The sequence below is a fragment of the Arachis ipaensis genome, chromosome B5, assembly GCF_059453495.1.
Source record: "Arachis ipaensis isolate K30076 ecotype BB chromosome B5, ASM5945349v1, whole genome shotgun sequence".
Lineage (NCBI taxonomy): Eukaryota > Viridiplantae > Streptophyta > Magnoliopsida > Fabales > Fabaceae > Arachis > Arachis ipaensis.
Window position 1 is genome coordinate 38152127 of NC_142440.1, and position 8006 is coordinate 38160132.

Here is an 8006-nt window from a genome sequence, read left to right on the forward strand (position 1 = left end):
AAATAGACAGAGCTCCTAACCTTAACAGTGGAGGTTTAGTTGCTCATGGCAAAGAGAAAATAAGGATTATGATAAAATGTATTTTGGTAGTGTGGAATGGAATCCTCTAGAAGAGAAGTTTCTTTTTCCTTTTATATCTAATTCTAATTAATTTAAAATCTATTTTCTAAAATTAAAATAATATCTTTTCCTATTTTAAAATAAAATTTAAATTTAAATCAGAATTAATTAAATGATCTCGCGTAGCCTGTTGGAGAGGAGTGGGGACCACTTGATCGAAGAAGGAGTGCACGCCTAACTCAAGATGGAGCTGCGTCTTACTTAAGTTCTCATGAGTCTTACTTGGATTTGGAATAACACTGGTGCCTAACTTGCTGTGTATGAGTAAGGCCTGCGCCTTACTTGGGTGTAGTTTTCGCCTAACTTGAGTTGCTCATGCCAATGTTGCGTGTTGTTGTTGTGTATTGCGCCTAACTTGAGATTTCTCAAGTTAGGCGCAGCCTTGGCAGACTTGGTGGAGAAGAAGTATAGACTATTATATATCGTTGGAAAGCTCTGGACGTTAGCTTTCCAATGCCACTGGAATCACATCCATTGGACCTCGGTAGCTATAGTTATTCAGGTTTGAGTTCATAGAGGTCAGGGTTGACAGCATCATTCGCATTCTTCTCTTTTTCTGCGGAAACTCCATCAAATCCATCCGAATGCTACCTAAAATAAACAGAATTGCACAAGACTCAAAGTAGCATCCATAGTAGCTAAAAGATAATTAATTCTTGATTAAACTCAACAAATTAAATGCAAATTCACTAGGAAAATATAGGAAAGATGCTCACGCATCACAACACCAAACTTGAATTGTTGCTTGTCCTCAAGCAACCAAAACTAATATAGGCTTAGGATGTGAATTCGCATGAGAGTGAGTGTTCGATTAAGCTTATATCTCTTCTTATAGTGGGGTTTACAGCTACAATCCTGAATAGTTTTGGCATCTCATTCTCCTTTGAATCAGAAGGATGTTACTGTCATTCGGAATTAGAATCCGGATAATATTATGGATTTTCTAATCTTTTGTTCTTCAATTTAATCCTTGAACACAGCAATTTCTATTTTCTTTGGTGCTTTGCACCTTGAGCCTAGCCGTGACTTTAAATGTTTTGTCTCAAGTTTTACTTGACAGAGAAATACCACAAGCACTTAATTGGGGAACTCTTTTGAAGTTCTGATTTTTTTTTTCCTTTCAGTTACTCCCAGACAGTGGTGCTCAAAGCCTTTGGCATACTCTGTTAATTGAAATTGATCTCGACTCTAAATGTTTTGTCTCAAGGATTACTTGACACAAGAACACCACAAGCATATAACTAGGGAAACAACTCTTTGAGCTTTTAATCATGTCTGACCTCCCTAGTCATTGATGCTCAGAGCCTTGGACCTTGTTATGTCTGCCTTTTTTTTTTGCTGTTTCTTTTGCTTCAAGGATTAAACTTTTACTTATTATAGAGACTTCATAATAGTTCTCTAAATTCTTGTTCCTTGTACATCAACATTCTTTGATTCAAATTTAAATATGCACTGTTCATGTCACGCATTCAGAGTTACAGAAAATACCACCACATTTAAGTGAATAAGACTACTCTTCAATATAAACTCAATTTCTCATGCAATATATCACTTCTTTTCTTTTTTTTTAGATTCAAGTTCAGTGAGTGGTACATGAAACATTTTTTTTACTAAAAGCAAATGACAGAATGAAATTAACTCTAAGAACTGAAAGTACTAAAGATCATGCAGGCAATCAAAGCAATAGAAAATAGAAGACAACAAAATAAGAACGGAAGAGAAATAGAATGAAAGGAACTCAACCACCTCAGTTATCCTAGTGGCCATCTCATTCTTCTGGTCTTTTTGATTGTATTCGTTTCTGTTCGAATTACTTTGCATGAATAAAAGACACATAAAACAAAAAGAAAAATTGTAGAAACTCATATAGAACGGAATAAAATTAAAAATAAAAATAAAATAAAATAAAAATCAAACTTAAGGATATGAAAATATTGGGTTGCCTCCCGACAAGCGCTTCTTTACCGTCACTAGCTTGACGGTCAACTCCTCTAAGGAGGAGGATCATAGGGGCTCAGCTCTTCACCCCTTACTTTAAACTTCTTTTCTGTGTCTCCATAAATTAGCTCAATATGCTCCAGAGAGAGGATTCTATTTACTGTATAAATCCACACTGGATTGCTAGTCAACACCACTTTCATTCTTGGGGAAAAACCTTCAGTGGGGATCTTTTTGTTTCTCCATCCTCTAGGTACTTTCTTTTTAGGACCCTCTCCCTTGGTGGATGATGCATTCCCAACACCAAACTTAGGTTTGATGTCAGGGAGAAGTTTGTTGATTGTCACCAAGGGAGGTTTGAGCTGCAGATTCTGTGGTGCATCATCAGAAAGTTTTTAAAGGTTTGGATCAATAAGCTCAGTCTGCATGCACCTCTCTTCTTCACCTACTGAATGTATTATCTTTGAAGACATGAAAGACTAGTTGCTCATCATGCACTCTAAGCACTAATTCACCCACTTCTACATCAATTAAAGCTCTTCTAGTGGCTAGGAATGGTCTTCCTAGAATTATAGAGGCATTCTCATCCTCCCCTGTGTCAAGAATAACAAAATCTGTTGGGAGGAAGAACTTACCCACTTTGACCAAGATATTCTCCACTAATCCGTATGCAAGCTTCATAGATTTGTCTGCCATCTGTAATGCTATCCTTGTGGGTTGTGCCTCTTGGATTTGCAGCTTCTTCATCACAGACAAGGACATTAAATTGATGCTTACTCTGAGATCACATAATGCTCTCTCAAAGGTTGTACTCCCAATGGTGCATGGAATTTGAAAGCTCCCTGGGTCTGCCATCTTCCTTGGCAAGTTATTCTGAATGATGGTACTACATTCCTTAGTCAAGACTACTGTCTCATCTCCCTTTAAACGCTTCTTCTTTGGCAACAGCTCCTTCATGAACTTGACATAGAGAGGCATTTGCTCCAAAATCTCAGCAAAAGGAATATTGATTTGCAACTTTCTGAAGACTTCCAAGAACTTTGAAAACTGCTTGTCCTTGGTCTCCTTTTGAAGTCTCTGAGGATATGGCATTTTAGCCTTGTACTCAGGAGCCTTTGGCAATGTAGGATAAGTGTCAAGAGAGTCTGGGAATGGGTTGTCCGCACGCTTTGGAGGGACGTGCTCTACTTCTTCCTTCTTCTCCTCTGGAGCTTCTTTTTCAACTAGCTCCTCATTAACTTGTGCTTCCATACTTGCCACTTGTCTACTTATCAAGGTGATAGCCTTGCATTCCTCTCTTGGATTTGGAATTGTGTTACCAGGAAGGCTATTAGTGGTCCTCTGATCAATTTCATTAACTCTTGTGGCTATTTGACCCATATGAATCTCCAAATTCTTGATTGATGCTCTGGTTTCCTGCACAAAACTCTTCATCATCTCCCAATTAGCATCTTCTTGGGATTTAGAGTTTGCCTGCTGAGACTGAAATTGGCGGTTCTTGTAATTGTTCTGTTGGAAGCCGCCTTGAGAATTATTGTTGAAGTTCTGAGGTCTCTGAGGTTGGTCCCTCCATCCAAAATTTGGGTGATTCCTCCACCCCTGATTGTATGTCTTAGAATATGGATCATTGTTGGAATTTCTAGGACCACTCTCCATGTAATTGACCTGTTCAGAAGAAGGTTGAGCATAATCATAATTATCATTGTGCACAAATTTACCTGTCATATCATAAGAGACTTCTTGAGGTGAATTTTGTGTGTTGATAGCTGAGACTTGCATGCCACCCATCTGTTGAGTAAGTAGATTTATTTGCTGAGACATAAGCTTGTTCTGAGCAAGAAGAGCATTCACAGCTTCTACTTTCAACACGCCTCTCTTCTGAGAGGTCTCAGAGTTCACAAGATTCCTGTTGGATGAGTATAAATATTGGTTGCTTGCAACCAATTCAATAAGCTCAATAGTCTCCTCTGGTGTCTTCTTCTTGTGCAATGAACCACCTGCAGAAGTATCTAAGCTCATCTTGGACATCTCACCCAAGCCTTCATAAAAGATATCTAGTTGAGTCCATTTGGAGAACATGTCTGGAGGGCATTGCCTAGTCAGTAGCTTGTATCTCTTCCAAGCTTCATAAAGAGTTTCACTCTCCTTCTGCCTGAAGGTCTGAACCTCCAACCTAAGCTTAGTCAGCTTCTTTGGTGGGAAAAATTTAGTGAGAAACTCAGTAACAACCTTCTCCCAAGTATTCAGACTCTCCTTTGGATGGGAATCTAGCCATAGCTTTGCTTTATCCCTCAGAGCAAAAAGGAAAAGCATGAGTCTGTACACCTCAGGATTTACTCCATTTGTCTTCACAGTATCACATATCTGCAGAAAATCAGAAATAAATTAATTTGGATCTTCGTGAGGAAGTCCATGATACTGGCAGTTTTGTTGCACTAGGGTGACCAATTGTGGCTTCAACTCAAAGTTGTTCGCAGTTATAGGAGGCACCACAATGCTTTTTCCATAAAGATCTGCAGTAGGAGCAGAGTAAGAGCCAAGCACTCTCCTTTGTTGATCATCCCATTCGGATTTGCCACGTTGGCATTAACAGCATTATTATTATCCATAGTGGATTCTGTAGCTTTGTAGAGTCTTGCTTGTTGCAAACGTCACCTGAAAGTTCTTTCAGGTTCAGGATCAAAGTCTAAGAGATATTCTTTATCTCTGTTCCTGTGCATAAACAAACAGAAAATAAGAAAAGATGGAACTCTCTACGTCAGAGTGCATAGAATTCCCAGTGAGGTAACCGGAGTAAAGAGATAAAAATATTGAATAAAACAAACAAACACTAAAATTTGAAAATTACTAGTAAAATTAAGACTAAAAATTTTCAAAATTATTAGACAAATTAAATAAGAAAAATTAAAATAAGACTAATTAGGAAATACCAAACTTAATTTCAGAAATTAAGAAAAATACTAGTGTTATTTATCTATTTATTTACTTTATTTTATTTTTTAATTTTTTTTTTTTAAATTAAAGACAAAAAAATAAAATAAAATTAATAGAATATATAAAAAAATAGAAGAAAAAAAATAAAAGAAAATAAAATAAAAAGAAGATAAAATAAAAATGAAATAAATAAAAAATTAAAACGGACTAAACTAAAAAGATATAAAAGCAAAAAAAAAAAAAAGAATAAACGAAACAGGAGGGGGAACGAACGAAATTGTACTGGAATGAAAATAAATAAAAAAATATAAATTAATAATAATAAAATAAAATTAATTAAAAAAAATTATCTAATCTAAGAAATCAAACAACGAGTAGTTGTCAATCACAATCAATCCCTGGTAACGACGCCAAAAACTTGGTGCGGTAGTTTACAACCACAAATTAACTGGCAAGTGCACCAGGTCGTACCAAATAATACCTCAGGTGAGTGAGGGTCGATCCCATAAGGATTGAAGGACTAAGCAACAATGGTTACCTGATTTACTTAGACAAACAAAAAAGAGTGTTTGAATATTCAAAGAGCATTAAATAGAAGACAGGAAAATGATTAATTTGGGAATAAAATAAGGAGAAGGCAGTTAAGGGTTCAGAATTATCTATTTTTCTGGATTAACTTTTCTTACTAACTATTTTAATCATGTATGATTTAATTTATGGCAAACTATATGTGACTAGACCCTAATTTCTTAGATCTTTCTAGTCTCCTCTAACTTTTATCAACTGCCAATTCCTTGGTCAATTAATTCCAATTAGAGGGTGATGATCAAATTCCAGTTTATATGCTACAAAAACTCTAATTACCCAAAAATAAAAGGATTATATGTCACGTATCCCATTAAATCCAAATAATTAAAATTTAGGAGAATATGTTTTCAAGCTATTTTTCAAGTAAAGAGCTTTTCCAAGTTATACAAGAACGCATTTAGAAAGAGGGTCATACTTCCGTTCCACCCAAATTCATAAAATAAAGAACGAAAACAATTCTTAAATTATAAATCCATACATGAATTAAAATAGAAAAAAGCAATAAAATTAATCCATACAAATAGACAGAGCTCCTAACCTTAACAGTGGAGGTTTAGTTGCTCATGGAAAAGAGAAAATAAGGATTATGATAAAATGTATTTTGGTAGTGTGGAATGGAATCCTCTATAAGAGAAGTTTCTTTTTCCTTTTATATCTAATCCTAATTAATTTAAAATCTATTTTCTAAAATTAAAATAATATTTTTTTCTATTTTAAAATAAAATTTAAATTTAAATCAGAATTAATTAAATGATCTCGCGTAACCTGTTGGAGAGGAGTGGGGACCACTTGATCGAAGAAGGAGTGCACGCCTAACTCAAGATGGAGCTGCGTCTTACTTAAGTTCTCATGCGCCTTACTTGGATTTGGAATAACACTGGTGCCTAACTTGCTGTGTATGAGTAAGGCCTGCGCCTTACTTGGGTGTAGTTTGCGCCTAACTTGAGTTGCTCATGCCAATGTTGCGTGTTGTTGTTGTGTATTGCGCCTAACTTGAGATTTCTCAAGTTAGGCGCAGCCTTGGCAGACTTCGTGGAGAAGAAGTATAGACTATTATATATCGTTGGAAAGCTCTGGACGTTAGCTTTCCAATGCCACTGGAATCACGTCCATTGGACCTCGGTAGCTATAGTTATTCAGGTTTGAGTTCATAGAGGTCAGGGTTGACAGCATCATTCGCATTCTTCTCTTTTTCTGCGGAAACTCCATCAAATCCATCCGAATGCTACCTAAAATAAACAGAATTGCACAAGACTCAAAGTAGCATCCATAGTGGCTAAAAATAATTAATTCTTGATTAAACTCAACAAATTAAATGCAAATTCATTAGAAAAAGATAGAAAAGATGCTCACGCATCAATTACCTATTTGATTTTATTAATCATGCTTGCAAGACATTTAGTAAAATATTTTTTTTCTTTGTTACAACTTACACGTAAATATAGCAAAAAAATTTCATAAAAGTGGATAATTGCAGAAATTATCTTTTAACATAGGAGTAAATCGAGATCAATAAAATTTTTATAAAGACAAAATCTACCTCTGTAAATAATTAGAAATGAAGACGCGATAAAAATTATTTGTATCATGAGAATTCACTAAATTTTATGAAAATAAATTTATTCAATTTTTTTATTTGTATATTAAATTATATTTATATTGTATTATATTAAATTTTGTTAAATTGTGTTAAATTATGTTATACTTTTGTGTTCATTTTTTAAAAGTAATATACATAGATAATCACATCCGTCTTTTTTGTTGGAACAATTAGGCTCAATTTAGATAACAGCTTAATTAAGTTTTTTTTTTTAAAAAATAGCTTAAATAATAAATGACTATATTAAAAGTAACTTATAAATAAGTTATTTTGTATTTGAATTTTTAGTTTTAAAAGTATTTATTTTATAAAAATGTGGTAAAAAGTAGTAGTATTATGAAAGTCATTTTTTTTAACTTCTCTATAAGCTCCTAAATAGTTTCTTAGAAAGCCGCAATTTAATTTTAAAAATTGCACTAGACATTAATACTACTATTTTTTATAAGTCAAAAATTTAAAAAAGTTACTTTTAAAACTTTCCAAATAGCCCTTAAACATGTCATGACGAAAATAGAATAAAAAAAAATATTTTCTTAAATGAAAATGAGTAAAAGTATCCATTGCCATTTTTACTTACACATAACTACCTAATTAATTAATGAGCTTTTACTTTTTATTAATCTACTTCTTTTTATAAAAAAATATAAATATTTAAAAAAAATAATATTACATATTCAAATTCAAATCTTTTTAATAATTGAATCTAATTAAATTAATTTAATATAATAAAAATTAATTATAATTAATATTATTCTAAATTTTATTTCTTAATTTGATTGGATTTTATCCTTAAAAAGAAAGAAAGCATTACTATTTAAAAAAAGAG